Here is an 18,123-nt window from a genome sequence, read left to right as displayed (position 1 = left end):
ATGGCCATCTTAGAGACAGGAGACCTGGCTTTCTAAGGGCAGTATTCATTTCAACACTATTCAACAAATTGATCTTTCTTTGCCCTGTGAGACAACCCAGATCTTTGTAAGCATTGTAAAATTAAATCTGCCCTCTTGGCAGCCATATCAGACAAGCCTACAAAATATATTTCCCAAAAGTTGAGATATAAACCCTTGGGGAACCCTCAAATGCAACTTCTGGGTGCCCTACCAGCTTCCTATATTTTGGGCCACCAATACCCATATATCATCAGCTCCTCTGGTTGTGTCACTCAAGAAACCCACAACATTGCTGCTGTCCCCCACAGAAAATGCCCAATAGACATGGTGTGACTAGGATTCAAGTTCCCTTCTTATTGCAGGACCTTAAGAAAATAAAGTGAGCCCCAGACAAGTTCTCTAATGACCCCGATATATATATAGAGTCTTTCCAAAATTTAAGACAAGGTTTAATGTTACATGGAGAATGTTTAATGTTACATGTTTAATGTTATTAGCTGCTTTTAAGCCAAACCCTAACTGTTAAGAAACAGGCAACCTGACAGGCAGCAAAAAAACTCAAAAAACACAGTAGGTTTCCTAGAGCCAGTCAGAAAAGAACCCAGTCAAAAGGGAAAAAAAGAGACAGAATCCCCATTCCCAATAAGAATAAAAACAATGCCCTTTAAATATTCTAATTGAAGGTTTTCCTCTTTACCAAGGACCCGCCAACATGGGCCGCGTTCGCACCAAAACCGTGAAGAAGGCGGCCCGGGTCATCATAGAGAAGTACTACACGCGCCTGGGCAACGACTTCCACACGAACAAGCGCGTGTGCGAGGAGATCGCCATCATCCCCAGCAAGAAGCTCCGCAACAAGATAGCAGGCTATGTCACTCATCTGATGAAGCGAATTCAGAGAGGCCCTGTAAGAGGTATCTCCATCAAGCTGCAGGAGGAGGAGAGAGAAAGGAGAGACAATTATGTTCCCGAGGTCTCAGCCCTGGATCAGGAGATAATTGAAGTAGATCCTGACACTAAGGAAATGCTGAAGCTTTTGGACTTCGGCAGTCTGTCCAACCCGCAGGTCACTCAGCCTACAGTTGGGATGAATTTCAAAACGCCTCGGGGACCTGTTTGAATTTTTTCTGCAGTGCTATATTATTTTCAATAAATCTGGGACAACAACAACAACAACAAAAAAAAATATTCTAATTGAAGCCCTTGTAATCCTATACAGTAGTGGAAAAGAAAACACTATCTGATGTGCATATTAGAAAGGTTGCAAAGAACCACAATCAAGCATGTTAACTACTCTAACCTGTCCTTGTTAAATCACAAACCAGATTAAAATCCCATGGTCTTTTTGAAAAGGCTGAAAAAACTAATAAACAACTTCCAAGGAATGTGAATGACCTCCTCAAGGAGAACTACAAACCACTACTAATGAAATAAGAGAGGACAAAAACAAATGGAAGAAAATTCCATGCTCATGGAAGTCCTTGCCCATGCCGATGTCCTGAATGGTATTGCCTAGGTTTTCTTCTAGAGTTTTCTTCTAGGGTTTTTATGGTTTTATGGTTTTAGATCTAACATTTAAGTCTTTAATTCATCTTGAATTAAATTTTGTATAAGGTGTAAGGAAGGGCTATTTCTGAGGTCTCAGTTCTGATCCATCTGTTTTGGTACCAGTACCATGCTGTTTTGGTTACTGTAGCCTTGTAGTATAGTTTGAAGGAAGGTAGCATGATACCTCCAGCTTTGTTCTTTCTGCTTAGGATTATCATGGCAATGTGGGCTCTTTTTTTGGTTCCACATGAACTTTAAAGAATTTTTTTCCAATTCTGTGAAGAAAGTCAATGGTAGCTTGATGGGGATGGCATTGAATCTATAAATTACCTTAGGCAATATGGCCATTTTCACAATATTCAGTCTTCCTATCCATGAGCATGGAATGTACTTCCATTTGTTTGTGTCCTCTTTTGTTTTGTTGAGCAGTGGTTTGTAGTTCTGCTTGAAGAGGTCCTTCACATCCCTTGTAAGTTGGATTCCTAGGTATTTTATTCTCTTTGAAGCAATTGTGAATGGGAGTTCACTCATGATTTGGCTCTCTGTTTGTCTGTTATTGGTGTATAGGAATGCTTGTGATTTTTGCACATTGAAAAATTTCATATTCTGAGACTTTGCTGAAGTTGCTTGTCAGCTTAAGGAGATTTTGGGTTGAGATGATGGGGTTTTCTAAGTGTACAATCATGTCATCTGCAGACAGGGACAATTTGACTTCATCTTTTCCTAATTGAATACCCTTTATTTCTTTCTCTTGCCTGATTGTCGTGACCAGAACTTCCAACTCTATGTTGAAAAGGAGTGGTGAGAGAGGGCATCCCTGTCTTGTGCCAGTTTTCAAAGGGAATGTTTCCAGTTTTTGCCCATTCAGTATGCTATTGGCTGTGGGTTTGTTATAAATAGCTTTTATTATTTTGAGATACATCCCATCAATACCTAGCTGACTGAGAGTTTTTAGCATGAAGGACTGTTGGGTTTTGTTGTATGCTTTTTCTGCATCTATTGAGATAATCATGTGATTTTTGTCATTGGTTTAGTTTATGCAGATTACATCTGCAGAAGCTGTCTGCTGCCTTTTGTTCAGCTATGCCCTGCCCCCAGAGGTGGAGTCTACAGAGGCAGGCAGGCCTCTTTGAGCTGCAGTGGGCTCCAACCAGTTCAAGGTTCCCAGTCACTTTGCTTACCTACTCAAGCCTCAGCAATGGCAGATGCCCCTCTGCCAGCCTCACTGCTACCTTGCAGTGGGATGTCAGAATGGTGTGCCACCAGTGAGAGAGGCTCCATGGGCATGGGACTCTCTGAGCCAGGCATGGGATATAATCTTCTGGTGTGCCATTTGCTAAGACCATTGGAAAAGCACAGTATTAGGGTGGGAGTGTCCCGATTTTCCAGGTATGGTCTGTCACATCTTCTCTTGGCTAGGAAAGTGATTACCCTGACACCTTGCACTTCCTTGGTGAGGTGATGCCCCGCCCTGCTTTGGCTCACACTCCATAGGCTGAACCCACTGTCCAACAAGCCCCAGTGAGATGAACCCTGTACCTCAGTTGAAAATGCAGAAATCACCCATTGTCTGCGTCACGCACACTGGGAACTGTAGACTGGAGCTCTTCCTATTCGGCCATCTTGGAACCTCAGAAATACAGGAGTTTAACCAACTCACAGGTATTTAAGAGTACAAATCCATGGCTTGGCCCAGCTTTAAAAAGTCCTATTTAAGATTTCTTCTGGAACAGAGTTCCATCAAAGCCTATCAAAAAGGCCTATGGAGAGAGAGTTATTCTTGCTGCTCTATGTTCAAATAGTTAGGCCAAGGATAATACTAAAGTCTGTTTTGCAAACAATTCAGACTATTGTAAGCTGTTTTTAACAAAACTAAATCTAAAAGAAAGAAATTATGTTTCAAAACTTATCGTACATTTATCATCAACTTCTAGTTTCATTCATTGTCTTAAAGTTTTTGATGACGTTTTAAACTAACCCTGCTTATTCCTGTAAGCCAACCAGCAATCTCTGCCTGCAGCACAGAAAAAAAAGAAAGGGAATGGTAACATAAAAATCTAAATCAATATTCTAGTTCTAAGCAATTATTTTGGAAATCCAGCTGGGTGATGGAAATAAATAAGGTGTCAATAACCCACAGGTTTCTTTTTTCAGAAAGTAAGATCAAGGGAGCTAACCAAAGCCAAGCCTCATGCCCTCAAATCTTAGCAAATATAACTATAGCTACCAGTTATCGGGGTGTGTCAGCAGCCTCAACATTTTTAGACTTTTCCTACCCTCCTCGTTTCATTTCAATGCATGTCCTCTACTAAACCAAATTGTTTCTTTTTCCCTAAAAACTCTCAAGCTCCAAGTGGTAATGCAAATGGAATGATGCATAAACACATGTTTCTTCCGAGACACTTAAACCAGCCCTGGAAGAAATTCTAGCTGCTGTTTTCTACACAGCACCCCTCTTCAGCGAGGAATAGCCAGAAATATCAATGCCTATTCTCCCTAACAGCAGTTAGGGTCTCCACTCCTGAGAGGTGACTGAGAAGGATTAACTAGCTAGCCTAATGTAGACAGCGAGGGAAGGGTCCCCAGAGTGCCCCCAATCCATGAGTCAGTGCCTCATAACCACATACCTACCAAGCCGGGTATAATGGCACACACCTGCAATCCCAGTGACTCAGGAGGCATGAGAATTGCTTGAACCTCAGAGGCAGAGGTTGGAGTGAACTGAGATCACACAATTGCACTCCAGCCTGGGTGACAGAGCAAGACTCGGTCTCAAGAAAACAAACAAACAAAGACCTCATCTTTCACCAATATTTTAATAGTTTTATGTCTGAGTACTTAAGCCTCAAGGACAGGACTCTGGATGATGATAAGAGCATATTTAAATTCATAAAGTGAAAAATGACCATCAGAGTCTAATAAGTGATGAATACAGCAACATAATACTTCACAAAATCATTCTGGGTATGTTTGACAAACAAGAAGGTTGCATAGGACCTTCTTGTGCGACCCATGTGAAGTGTTCTTCTCTCTCACTTTAGTCTCAATTCCCAACCTTACAACTACCACATACTAACATACACAGAATGAGAAAAATTATTTTCTTAGAAAGCCGTGATTCACATTTTATTCTATTAAATCTTTTCCATATTGCTGCTGTAGTAGTGTTGAAGTGCACCCTCTTTCACCAGAAGAGTACTTTTGTGAATGTGAATAGACTGACACTGGAGAAGACCAGCTCAGCACAGTCACCTGAATGATCCCATTGCTTTTCAGGCAGTAAAAATGCCTTCGAGCAGTGAAAATAAAGTTACTGCAGATGGAGCAGACAGTTACACATGGAAATCTTCAATTGTTTGAAGATTACATTGCATGGTCTACAACTTTTAAAATATAAAATGCATATCATAAATACTGCAGAAGAAAATAGAATAAAAATGAGGGAGTTGTCCACAAAAGACAGCCAATGCTGTATTATAGCAATATAGAAAAATATATATCTACTGTCAGAAGAAGGTAACTTGAAGTATTTCAGAGATGTTCTCTAAGAAACTAAAAATATTTTTAGTTTTAGATTCTGTAAAAAATGCTTTTTAAGCATTTTTGATTTTCAAAAAAATGTGAGGGCATATTTTGTCAGCTTAGTTTTTCTGAAGAATTTAAATATAATAGAGTAAAATAATACATATTAAAAATACCTTTTCTGGTAATGGAGAAGTTTAATTTTTAGATTAAAAAAGTAAAATTTTACACAATTATATGCTGACCAATTTAATCAGAAGCTTCTTTCTTACAACTGTGAGAAATGACACAAAGATCCAACATTTAGCCGGGCGCGGTGGCTCAAGCCTGTAATCCCAGCACTTTGGGAGGCTGAGACGGGCGGATCATGAGGTCAGGAGATCGAGACCATCCTGGCTAACACGGTGAAACCCCATCTCTACTAAAAAATACAAAAAAAAAACTAGCCGGGCGAGGGGGCGGGCGCCTGTAGTCCCAGCTACTCGGGAGGCTGAGGCAGGAGAATGGTCTAAACCCGGGAGGCGGAGCTTGCAGTGAGCTGAGATCCGGCCACTGCACCCCAGCCTGGGCGACAGAGCAAGACTCTGTCTCAAAAAAAAAAAAAAAAAAAAAAAAAAGATCCAACATTTATGTTGGTGGGAGAGAAAATGATTACCAGGTGCTAGAAAATTGTTGTTTCACTAATCAATGTTGATTTTTATTGCTATATTGTCTCAGATTATGTTAATAATAAAGTAATGGCCTTGATCCAAAAATTTTTTTAAAATTTATTGTTTCAGTCAAAATATTAACCAAAAGAAGGCATAGAAATAAAGGTATTTAACAGTCATAATTTATAGAATAAAATTAAAATGTTTCTAGAAATAAAAAAGAAAAAAGAGATAAATAAGAAAAGGAAAAAAAAGTGGATTACTTAACAATAGCTAAGGTATGAAATCAACCTAAGTGTCCATCAACAGGTGAATGAACTTTAAAAAGTGGTATATTTACACAATGGAATGTTCTTTATTCCTTCAAAAGAAAGAAGTCTTAGAGGTGGGCTCAGCAGTCTGTGTCTTAGCAAGCCTTGCAGGGACTCTGATGCATGCTGAAGTTTGAGCATCACTGGAATGGATAGTGTCAATATGATTGCTCAGTCACCCCACCTATCCTGAATGTCAAGAACATCTTGAGTGAGACCAGTAAGTATATTGTAGCTCTTTCTCCAGCCACAACAAGGAAGTCTTTGTTTCACCTTTGCTTTCCACCATGATTTTAAGTTTCCTGAAGCCTCTGCAGCTGTGTGAAACTAGAAAAATATGCACATCCAAAACCCTCATTTGAAACTTCCAGACAGAAAGCCAAGCATTTGGAGGGTCTCTTTGGACAGTTCTAAACGCAGTTGCAGAAAAGAAAGCAACCCTACTCAGTGTGAAGATGATGAGAATGAAGACCTTTATGATGATCTACTTCCACTTAATAAATAGTGATTCCAGAATCCTTAACACAGCACTCAGCTACCAATGCCAATGAATAAGATTTTGCATCATGGTTGAAATCTGTTCACCACTCCTTTTGTAGATGTTCTGAATTGTGTACCAGAGGTCAATTGTTATTGGCGTATCCCACCCCCAATATTTCAATGTAGCTTCTATTTTCCCTAAATGTCGGCCAGTCTGAGAAATAAAGAGAGAGAGTATAAAGAGAGGAATTTTGCAGCTGGGCCTCCGGGGGTGACATCACATATTGGTAGGACCATGATGTTCACCTGAGCTGCAAAACCAGCAGGTTTTTATTAAGGACTTCAAAAGGGGAGGGGGTGTATGAACAGGGAGTATGTCACAAAGACGACATGCTTCAAAGGGCAAAAAGAGAACAAAGATCACATGCTTCTGAGGAAACAGGGTAAGGACAAAAGCAAAGATCACAAGGCAAATGGCAAAATTAGAATTACTGATGAGGGCCTATATACAGCTGTGCACATATTGTCTTGATAAACATCTTAAACAACAGAAAACAGGGTTCAAGAGCAGAGAACCGGTCTAACCTGAAATTCACCACCCTAGTTTTTTTCCCCACCCTAATAAGCCTGAGGGTACTGCAGGAGACCAGGGCCTATTTCAGTCCTTATCTCAACCGCATAAGACAGACACTCCCAAAGTGGCCATTTATAGACCTCCCCACAGGAATGCATTCCTTTCCCAGGGTCTTAATTATTAGTATGCTATGCTAGGAAAAGAATTCAGTGATATCTTCCCTACTTGCAAGTCCATTTATAGGCTCTCTGTAAGAAGAAAAATATGGCTCTATTCTGTCCAACCTGGCAGGCAGTCAGACCTTATGGTTGTCTTCCCTTGTTCCCTAAAATCACTGTTATTCTGTTATTTTTCAAGGTCCACTGATTACATATTGTGCAAACACACATGCTTTGCAATCAATTTGTACAATAGTGGTCCTGAGGTGACGTACATCCTCAGCTTACAAAGATAACATGATTAAGAGATTAAAGTAACACAGGCATAAGAAATTATGAGTATTGTTTGGGAACTGACAAATGTTCATGAAATCTTCACAATTTATGTTTAGAGATTGAAGTAAAGACAGGTGTAAGAAATTATAAGAGTATTTTTAGGGAAGTGATAAATGTCCATATTAAAATGAAATCTTCACAATTTATGTTCCTCTGCTGCAGCTCCAGGCCGTCCCTCCATTTGGGGTCCCTGACTTCCTGCAACAAATTGTCTCATTATTAAGATGGCTTCTAAAGTAATTCATCTTTGTGACACATAATAAGTGTTAGCTGAGGTCTAGCTGTATGGTGAAAAGTGCTGATGAAAACTGTTGTCTACAGAGAAGATAGTCAACTTTTATTAACTGTGAGTTATACTAGGAGCTATACTTAACTCATTTAGACTTTATTTGGTCAGCTTTTTTTATATTTCAAAAAAAGGAGACTTTTTTAAAAAGAAGTATTTTTAAATATATATTCTGCTCAAATCACCATTTCCTTTTTTTTTCTGACTAAAAGGACTTTTTCATGATCTTTCAGGGATTATATTTTCTTTCACCTCTACCTTCATTCTCTTTCTTCAGCCAATTGATTAAAAAAGATGCAGAGAAGTCACATTTGCTTCTCATCCACACATCACTTCCACTTGCTATTCGTCAATGTGAGTAGAGCTGAGAATAGCAGTTTTCTAAAAGGCCAGCTGCTTCCAGGAAAGCAGGCAATGCTCTTTTTACTTTAACAATGATAATCAACAGCACTTGTTTTGGTTATACTCCCGGCCAAAAACTGTTATTTTGCCTGAAGTACTGGTTTTCTATTTTTCTCTATATTTATTAATAAAATAAAATTCTTTATTTTTTTTAACTTTTTTTTTTTTTTTGAGACACAGTTTCGCTCTTTTTGCCCAGGCTGGAGTGCAATGGCGCAATCTCGGCTCACCGCAACCTCCGCCTCCTGGGTTCAAGCGATTCTCCTGCCTCACCCTCCTGAGTAGCTGGGATTACAGGCATGTACCACCACCCTGGCTAATTTTGTATTTTTAGTAGAGATGGGGTTTCTCCATGTTGGTCAGGCTGGTCTTGAGCTCCCGACCTCAGGTGATCCACCTGCCTCGGCCTCCCAAAGTGCTGGGATTAAAAGCGTGAGCCACCGCGCCCAGCAATAAAATAAAATTCTTAACCAAGAGGAATTTATCTCATTCAGGTTTTATGGAATTTTGTTTACATTTACGTGTCTCTGGCCGGGCGCGGTGGCTCAAGCCTGTAATCCCAGCACTTTGGGACGCCGAGATGGGCGGATCACGAGGTCAGGAGATCGAGACCATCCTGGCTAACACGGTGAAACCCCGTCTCTACTAAGAAATACAAAAAATAGCCGGGCGAGGTGGCGGGCGCCTGTAGTCCCAGCTACTCGGGAGGCTGAGGCAGGAGAATGGCGTGAACCCGGGAGGCGGAGCTTGCAGTGAGCTGAGATCCGGCCACTGCACTCCAGCCTGGGCTACAGAGCGAGACTCCGTCTCAAAAAAAAAAAAAAAAAAAACATTTACGTGTCTCTGACTTTCCTGGAATATTGAAATTGTTATGAATCTAAACTGAGTACTATAAATAAACAATCTTCTACTAAAATACTTTTTGAAGTGGAATGATATTTATAAAAACTTTTCATAACATTGAAGAAATGTTTTAACCGTGTTCCCAGTAATTACGCTGAACACAGAATTTTCAATTTTCAGTATTTTCTCGGAGCCACTAAGGGGAAATTGATATCTTTACAAATGGGGAAAAAAAGGTGCTGAGTGGAGATGCAACACATTGCACATCAATGCTTTTCACATGCAGCTATTAGGGTCTTAATTTAGTTGAACTGTCATTTGCATAGCTAGACATACTAGCTAGACATACTGAAGCTAGACATACTGAAGCTAGTCATACTATTTTTTGGCAACTAATGCCATATTTGTTACCCATTAGTTTTATACACTTACTTGCTTGGCTGAAAAAAATAAATCTTCTCTTAATTCACTCTGAATTGAGAGACTAGATTAACAGTCTGAACTATAATAGTAGTTGAATGTTTGTAATACTACTCTTGGCAAATTCTCATATATTCACATTCAGAATGGATATAAATTTTATGAAAAGTTAGGGAACTGACAAAAAGTAAAACATTTCAAATAGGTTAAGTAAGTTTTGAGATCTATTGCACAGCACGGTAACTATAGTAACTATAAAGTATTGTATATTTCAAAATAACTAAGTAAATTTCAAATGTAACACCACAAAAATGATTGGCAAGTGAGTTCATAGATATGTTATTAAATGAAACTTAATTATTCCATATTTTATACATATACTAAAACATCACGTTGTATCCCATAAATTTATACAACTGTGATTTGCCAATCAAAAACACTACTAATACTTTTTTTTTTTTTTTTTTTTTTTTTTTGGAGACGGAGTCTCGCTCTGTCACCCAGGCTGGAGTGCAGTGGCCGGATCTCTGCTCACTGCAAGCTCCGCCTCCCGGGTTTACGCCATTCTCCTGGCTCAGCCTCCCGAGTAGCTGGGACTACAGGCGCTCGCCACCTCGCCCGGCTAGTTTTTTTTTTTTTTTTTTTTTTTTTGGTTTTTGTTTTTGTTTTTTTGAGACAGAGTCTCGCTTAGTCGCCCAGGCTGGAGTGCAGTGGCGCGATCTCGGCTCACTGCAAGCTCCGCCTCCCGGGTTCACGCCATTCTCCTGCCTCAGCCTCCCGAGTAGCTGGGACTACAGGCGCCCGCCGCTTCGCCCGGCTAATTTTTTGCATTTTTTTTTTAGTAGAGACGGGGTTTCACCGTGTTAGCCAGGTTGGTTCGATCTCCTGACCTCGTGATCCGCCCGCCTCGGCCTCCCAAAGTGCTGGGATTACAGGCGTGAGCCACCGCGCCCGGCCGCCCGGCTAGTTTTTTGTACTTTTTAGTAGAGACGGGGTTTCACCGTGTTAGCCAGGATGGTCTCGATCTCCTGACCTTGTGATCCGCCCATCTCGGCCTCCCAAAGTGCTAGGATTACAGGCTTGAGCCACCGCGCCCGGCCCTAATACTTTTTTTTTTATAAGAGAGAATGAAATAAGCTATTGCACCAGAGAAAAATGTGGTTGTTCACCTTAAAATTTTAGGAAACATATGCATTATATATATATATATAATTTCAAATGGCTTGCTCATTTACAGATGTAGGTAAGTAAACTTTTAATATCATGAACAGACAGAACCCAGCACTCAGAAATAGACTGTTGATTTTTAATGTTCAAAATAGTATAGTACTTTAAAAGACAGACTCTGAAGCAACTGTTTAGAGTAAAATTCTCTCTATATTTTTAAATAAGTGATTTCCTTCACTTGTTAGATAAAAATTTTATTTTTAAACCAGATTGAAATTTATCAAATTAACATATATTCATTAAACAAGTAAATAAAAAACATGATGCCTTCCTCTCTCTAATTATAAAACTGACAGACACTCTGCATTTAACCAAATACTTTGATAAAGGGATTCTAACGATGATATCTCTCATGACTTAAAAGTCACTAGTTTTAACTTAGACATATATTACATTTTTATATTAAAATCTAGGATTAGCCTATTATTACATAGAAAATTTGTGGTCTGCATGTACATCATCATCCACTGAGTAGTCTACAGTTTCTGAGTTTCAGAAACGCTAACATAAGAACACTTCTTTCAATTGAATAATTTAAGTTTTCTCAGTGACTAAAAATGATTGGAATTACTTATCACTCACAATGTGGTTTTAAATATTATTTAATGAAGCTATATAAAGTTTCATTTAAAATCATTTTAACAACTTATTTCTTTTGCTTTTTCACTTTTATTAGAAAATGAGTATGAAAATGTATGTTTTTACAAGCTTATAAATTTTATTTAAATTTAGACATAGTGCTAATCTTAAAAGATCTGTATGTTTAAGATTATGGATAACCTATTTACACTTAGAAGATAAATAACTGCTTTCCAGTAAATCAAATGGGGCAATTTTGACTCTCAATTATAAGCTATTAAAATATTAATACTATCATCTAGGTGGAAATTTGAGATATCTGCAGGTTCAGGTTTTTTAGCATATAATAAATCAGAAACTATAAATTTTTATAAACTAAATAATGAACTAAAAATATAAAGTATCACTTTCTTTTTCTCAGTTTTGAAATACTGTCATTTTTTCTAGGTAATATAACACTAAATTACAGAGGCTGTGGCCATTGAAATTAGAAATGTCATGGTTGATTCTTCTTTACTTGCTGTCTTTTTATTTCAAACACAGCAGCACAAGGAAGGCAAGAAAGGCTACACTCTGACTGCAAACACATAAGTGCCCTTCTAGGGAGAATAAATGTGTGAGCAGATTCCCTTGAAATTCATGGCATCTTTTGTTCAAGTAAAGACTTTTGTATGGAGAGTAATAAAGACAGTAATTTCACACTGCAATGGCATAAGAAAAGTACTCTAAAAATACCTTCTGACCCATTATTTCTATTTTTCACAGGAATGATTGTGATGAAATGAGCATTTGCAGCACTGTGGTCTTAAATAACCCCTTCTTTTTTTTTTTTTTTTTTTTTTTTGAGACGGAGTCTCACTCTGTCGCCCAGGCTGGAGTGCAGTGGCCGGATCTCAGCTCACTGCAAGCTCTGCCTCCTGGGTTTAGGCCATTCTCCTGCCTCAGCCTCCGGAGTAGCTGGGACTACAGGCGCCCACCATCTCGCCCGGCTAGTTTTTTGTATTTTTTTTTAGTAGAGACGGGGTTTCACCGTGTTAGCCAGGATGGTCTCAATCTCCCGACCTCGTGATCCGCCCGTCTCAGCCTCCCAAAGTGCTGAGATTACAGGCTTGAGCCACCGCGCCCGGCCTAACCCCCACTTTCTGTTGAATTATTTTTGGAATATGACCATAAGCTTTTTGTGCTTTTTTTTTTTTTTTAAGAAAAAATGTTTTATATTTCTAATTCAGTAATTTAGCATAATTTTTAGTCTCATCCTTTCAAAAATAGTTCATTCTGAAAAAAATATGATTAAGCCACTTACCACATTTTCTCCCAAAACAGTAGAGTAACAAATTAAGTCTATAGTCTAGTGTACAGTTAATACATAAATAATAAAGCTGTAATTTGTTTTACCTGCACACTTGAAAATAAAACACTTTTTGGCTATAGACAAAGAAATTTCAGAGGTTAGCTTATAAAATGTGAGACCTTGTATAGAAACATTCACCACTATCGGCCGGGCGCGGTGGCTCAAGCCTGTAATCCCAGCACTTTGGGAGGCCGAGGCGGGCGGATCACGAGGTCAGGAGATCGAGACCATCCTGGCTAACACAGTGAAACCCCGTCTCTACTAAAAATACAAAAAAAAATTAGCCGGGCGTGGTGGCGGCGCCTGTAGTCCCAGCTACTCGGGAGGCTGAGGCAGGAGAATGGCGTAAACCCGGGAGGCGGAGCTTGCAGTGAGCCGAGATCGCGCCACTGTACTCCAGCCTGGGCGACAGAGCGAGACTCCGCCTCAAAAAAAAAAAAAAAAAAAGAAACATTCACCACTATGTCTTAAGGGGTGAAAATTTGTCTTTCACCCCTTTCAACTATTAACCCAGAGCTGGAAAAATAGAACATGTCATTATACCAAAAAGCATTTTATTATTTTTATTTTATATTTAAGGGATACATGTGCAGATTTGTAAAACAGGTATACTACATGATGTTGGGGTTTGGACACTTAATAATTCCATTGCCCAAGTAGTGTACATGATACCCAAGCAGATTTTCAATGCTTATCTCCCATCCTTCCTCCTTCTTTATAGAATTTCCAGTGTTTATTGTTTTCATCTTTGTTTCCACGTGCACCCAATTTTTAGCGTCCATGCTGCATTCATGTTGCTGCAAAAGACGTTACTTCATTCTCTTTGTTGCTGCATAGTATTGGAGGTTGTATAACCACATCACTTTTCTTATCCAGTAAGAGATTCATGGGCAACTGCTTTAATTCTGCTTTTGCTATTATGTATAGTGCTGCAATGAACTTGTGAGTGCTGGTGTCTCTTTAGCAAAATTATGTATTCTTTTTGGGGCAGACACCCAGTAATGGGCTTGATTGGTCAAATGGCAATTCTATTTTTAGTTCTTTGAGAAGTCTCCAAACTGCTCTGCACAGGCCCTGAATTAATTTGCACTCCCACCAACAGTGCAGAAAGATTTCCTTTTCTCCACAACTTCAACATCTTATTTATCTTACTTTTAACAACAGTCATTCTTACTGGTGTGAAATGGTATCACACTGTCACTTTGATTTACATCTTTCTAATAATTAGGAATGTTGAGCAATTTTTACATGTTTATTGGCAGCTCATATGTCTTCTTTTGAGAAGAAGCTGGCTATTCATATATTGTTTGCTTTTTTTATTAAATGTTTTATAGATTCTGTATACTAATCCTTCATTGTCTGCAGTTTGCAAATATTTTATTTCATACTGTAGGTCATCTGTTTACTTTGTTGATAGTTTCTTTTACTGTGCAAAAGCTCTTTGGATTAGATGCCATTTTTAATTTTTATTTTGGTTCCACTCATGTTAGATGTTAGTCATAAATTCTTTCCAGAGGCCAATATTTTCTAAGTATTCTTCTAAGATTTTTGTAGCTTGGAGACTCACAGATCAAGTCTTTAATCTATGTCATTTATTTTTATATATAGAAAAAGGTAGGAGTACAATTTTCCTCCACATATGACTAACCAGTTTTCCCAGCATTATTTACTGAATAGGGAGTTTATTCCCCTTTTGTTTATTTCTGTTGGTTTTGTAAAAATAACCTGGTTGTAAAGTATAGCTTAATTCAGGACTCTCTATGCCATTTCATTGGTCTATATGTATATTTTTGTACCAGAACCATGTCATACTGGTTACTCTGATGCAATCCTGGCTCACTGCAACTTCCACCACCCAGGTTCAAGTGATTCTCTTGCTTCAGCCTCCCAAGTAGCTGGGATTACAGGCATGCACCACCACACCTGGCTAATTTTTTGTATTTAGTAGAGAGGCAGGTTTCACCATGTTGGCCAGGCTGGTCTCAAATTTCTGACCTCAGGTGATCCATCCACCTCAGTTTACCAAAGGGCTGAGATGACAGGCATGAGCCACCACGCTCGGCCCAGATTTATTCTTTTAGTCTGATGCTGTCTTGGCTATTCGATCTCCTTAATTCTTTTGTATATAATTTAGAATAGTTTTCTTTATCTAATTCTATGAAAAAGCGTCATGGATAGTCTGATAAAAATAGCACTTAATCTGTAGGTTGCTTTAGGCAGAATGACCATTTTAATTATATTCTTTGAATCCATGAACATGCAATATTTTTGCATTTATTTGCAAAAGAAATGCCTCTCATTTCTTTCAGCAATGTTTTGTTCTTTGTAGAGATATTTTACTCCATTGATTTAATGTATTTCCAGAGTTTTTTTGTTTGCTTGTGGTTACTGTAAATAGAGCTGTTTTTTGTTCTGTTTGAATATTATTGGTGTACAGAAATGCTATGCATTTGTGTTGATTTTGTATTCTCATATTTTTTTGAAGTCTTTTTTCACGCTTAGGAGTCTTTTGGTGAAATCTTTAAAGTATTCTAGGTAGAGAATTCTATCATCAGTAAAGATAATTTGACTTCCTTTGTTTTCTGTTTGGATTCCTTTTATTTCTCTGGCTAGGACTTCATAACTTCAATAGGACAGTTTAGAATTGATATTTTTATTCTTACGAATGCTTCCAGTTCTTGCTCTTTTAGTATGATGATGGCTAAGAATTTGTCATAGATGACTCATTATTTTGAGATATGTTTCATCAATGTCTAGTGTGCTGACAACATTTTTGAGTCAATACTGGATTTTCTTGAATGCTTTTTCTGTCCCTATTGTTAAATATTTTTTTTAGTTATCTTTACATGGTGAATCACACTTATTGATTTGCATATGATGAAACATCTTTGTATTTATGGAATAAAGCTCATATGATTGTAGAAAATTAACATTCTGATTTGCTTTTGAATTCAGTTTGCTAGTATTTCATGGAAGATTATTGTTCCAATATTCACCCAGAATATTGACTTGTAGTTTCCTTTTTATCTTGTGTCTTCACTAGATTTTAGTTTCATATATTTCACTGATTTCATATAATTAGTTAGGGTGAAATCCCACCTTGATTTTTTGGAATACATAAAGTAGGCTTAGGACCAGCTTATCTTTGTATATGTGGTAAAACTTGGCTGCCATTTCATACGATCCAGGGCTTTTTATGGTTAGTAGGTTTATTATTACTTATTCAATGTCATTATACGTGTTATACATTTTTGCTCTGCTAAAGACTTGTTATTAGGCCGGGCACTGTGGCTCATACCTGTAATCCCAGCACTTTGGATGGCCAAGGTGGGAATATAATGAGTTCGGCAGATCGAGAACATCCTGGCTAACATGGTGAAACCCCATCTCTACCAAAAACACAAAAAATTAGCTGGGAGCGGTGGCAGGTGCCAGTAGTCCCAGCTAATCGGGAGGCAGAGACAGGAGAATGGTGTGAATCCGGGAGGCAGAGCTTGCAGTGAGCCACGATCATGCCACTGCATTCCAGCCTGGGTGACAGAGAGAGACTCTATCTCAAAAAAAAAAAAAAAAAAAAAAAAAAGACTTCTGTTGTTTTCTGGTTCAATCTTGAGAAGTTTTGTGTATCCAGGAGTTAATCTATTTTCTCTAAGTTTTCTACTTTGCATGCATGTTCATAGAAGTCTCTGAGAATATTTTTACATCTATGTAGAATTAGATGTGATTTCACATCTCTAACATTTAAATACATGCAGAATAAGAGTTTAACAAAATTCAACATTTCTTCATGATAAATTTCTGAAAAAAGAAGCTCAAGCCAATAAATGCCACATATAACAAGCAGACAAAACAAAGCACAGCTGATAACATACTAAACAGGGAAATCTTGTAAGCTTTTACTCTAAGAGCAAGAAGACAAAATTACCCACCGTCTTCAGTCTTATTAAACATAGTACTAAATATCCAAGACAGAGAAATTAGAAAATAAAATCAGAGCACTGAGATTAGAAAAATTGTTAAGCTATTCCTGTGTAATTTTTTATTTCTATACATAATCTTAAGTAAACAAAAGTCTAAGACATTACTAAAAATTAGTAGGACTAATAAACAAATTTATTAAACTTGCAGAATACAAAAGCAACATCCAAGTCAGCAGAATTTGTATACACTGACAACTATCACTAAATGAGTGAAAGAAATTAATACACAATTGAAAAAATATTACTGCTTCATAAATTGGCATTACTAATATTGTTAAACATCTGTACTGTACAAAATGATGTACAGATACAATGCAACCTATATCGAAATATCAATGATATAATCAACAAATTTTTTAAAATATATCTAAAATTTATAGAGTACAAGAGACCCTGAATAGCCAAAGCAACCAAACAACAGAAAAAGTAAAGGTATCACTCTACCTGACTTTGAAATATACTAAAATTTTATAGCTAAAAAAAAAAAGTATGGTACCTGCATAAAAACAGACACACAGGCCAGCAGAGAAGAAAAAGGAGACCAGAAATATACGGATGTATTTACAGTCATCTGCTTTTTAAATAAAGGTGGCAATTTCTTAGGCAAAAGGTAGTATCTTCAATAAATGGTGTTGAGAAAAGTTTATATCCACATGCAGAAGAATTTAATAAGACCCTCAACTCACAGCATAAATAAATTAGATAAAGAAAATAAAAACACAAAATAAATTTGATACTTAAATACATTTAATACACTTAAATACATCTAAAACTCTGAAACTACTACAAAAATATAGACTGAAAACCCTGTAACATTGGTTGGGCAGGGATTTTTAAAATTCGACCTCAAATCCCAAGAGGCAAAATGAAAAAATAGATTAATCTGATTATTTTAAATTTAAAAACTGCTGCACAGAATATAATACAATCAACAGGGTGAGACAACCAAAAAATGGAAGAAAATATTTGCAATCATAAATGTGACAAGGGATTAATATCAAAACACACTCAAATGACTATAAAACAAAAAACAAATAACTACTGAAAATAACTATTGAAAATGAGAAAAAGGCTTAAATATTTTTCAGAAAAAGATACATATACGGCCAACAGATATATTTTTAAAACGCTGAATGTCAATTATTGTCACGGCAAGGCAAGCCAAAAAAACTATGAGATATCAACTCACTTCTGTTGGAATGACTCTAATTAAGAAGAAAAAGTGTTGGTAGAAATCTGAAGAAAATTCTTGCACACTATTCGTTTAAGTGTAAGTGAGGACGGTCATTATGAAAGACAAAATAGTTTTCTCAAAAAACTTAAAAATCAAACTACCGTATAACAATTGCCCCATTGTAGGGCCGGGCGCGGTGGCTCAAGCCTGTAATCCCAGCACTTTGGGAGGCCCAGACGAGGGGATCACGAGGTCAGGAGA

The 18,123-nt window shown here is 37.7% G+C and overlaps 1 pseudogene across 1 annotated transcript; it reads left to right on the top strand.

Annotated features, from left to right (window-relative positions):
* Nucleotides 1-706: 706 nt before the first annotated feature.
* Nucleotides 707-1,194, top strand: LOC112612837 (annotated as a pseudogene). The gene has a single exon (XR_003116893.1). The product of XR_003116893.1 is annotated as a 40S ribosomal protein S17 pseudogene (transcript).
* Nucleotides 1,195-18,123: the final 16,929 nt, after the last annotated feature.

Source organism: Theropithecus gelada, chromosome 19 (genome assembly GCF_003255815.1).
Source record: "Theropithecus gelada isolate Dixy chromosome 19, Tgel_1.0, whole genome shotgun sequence".
Lineage (NCBI taxonomy): Eukaryota > Metazoa > Chordata > Mammalia > Primates > Cercopithecidae > Theropithecus > Theropithecus gelada.
The sequence above is the reverse complement of the archived record's forward strand: the minus strand, read 5'-3'. Positions and strand labels throughout refer to the sequence as shown.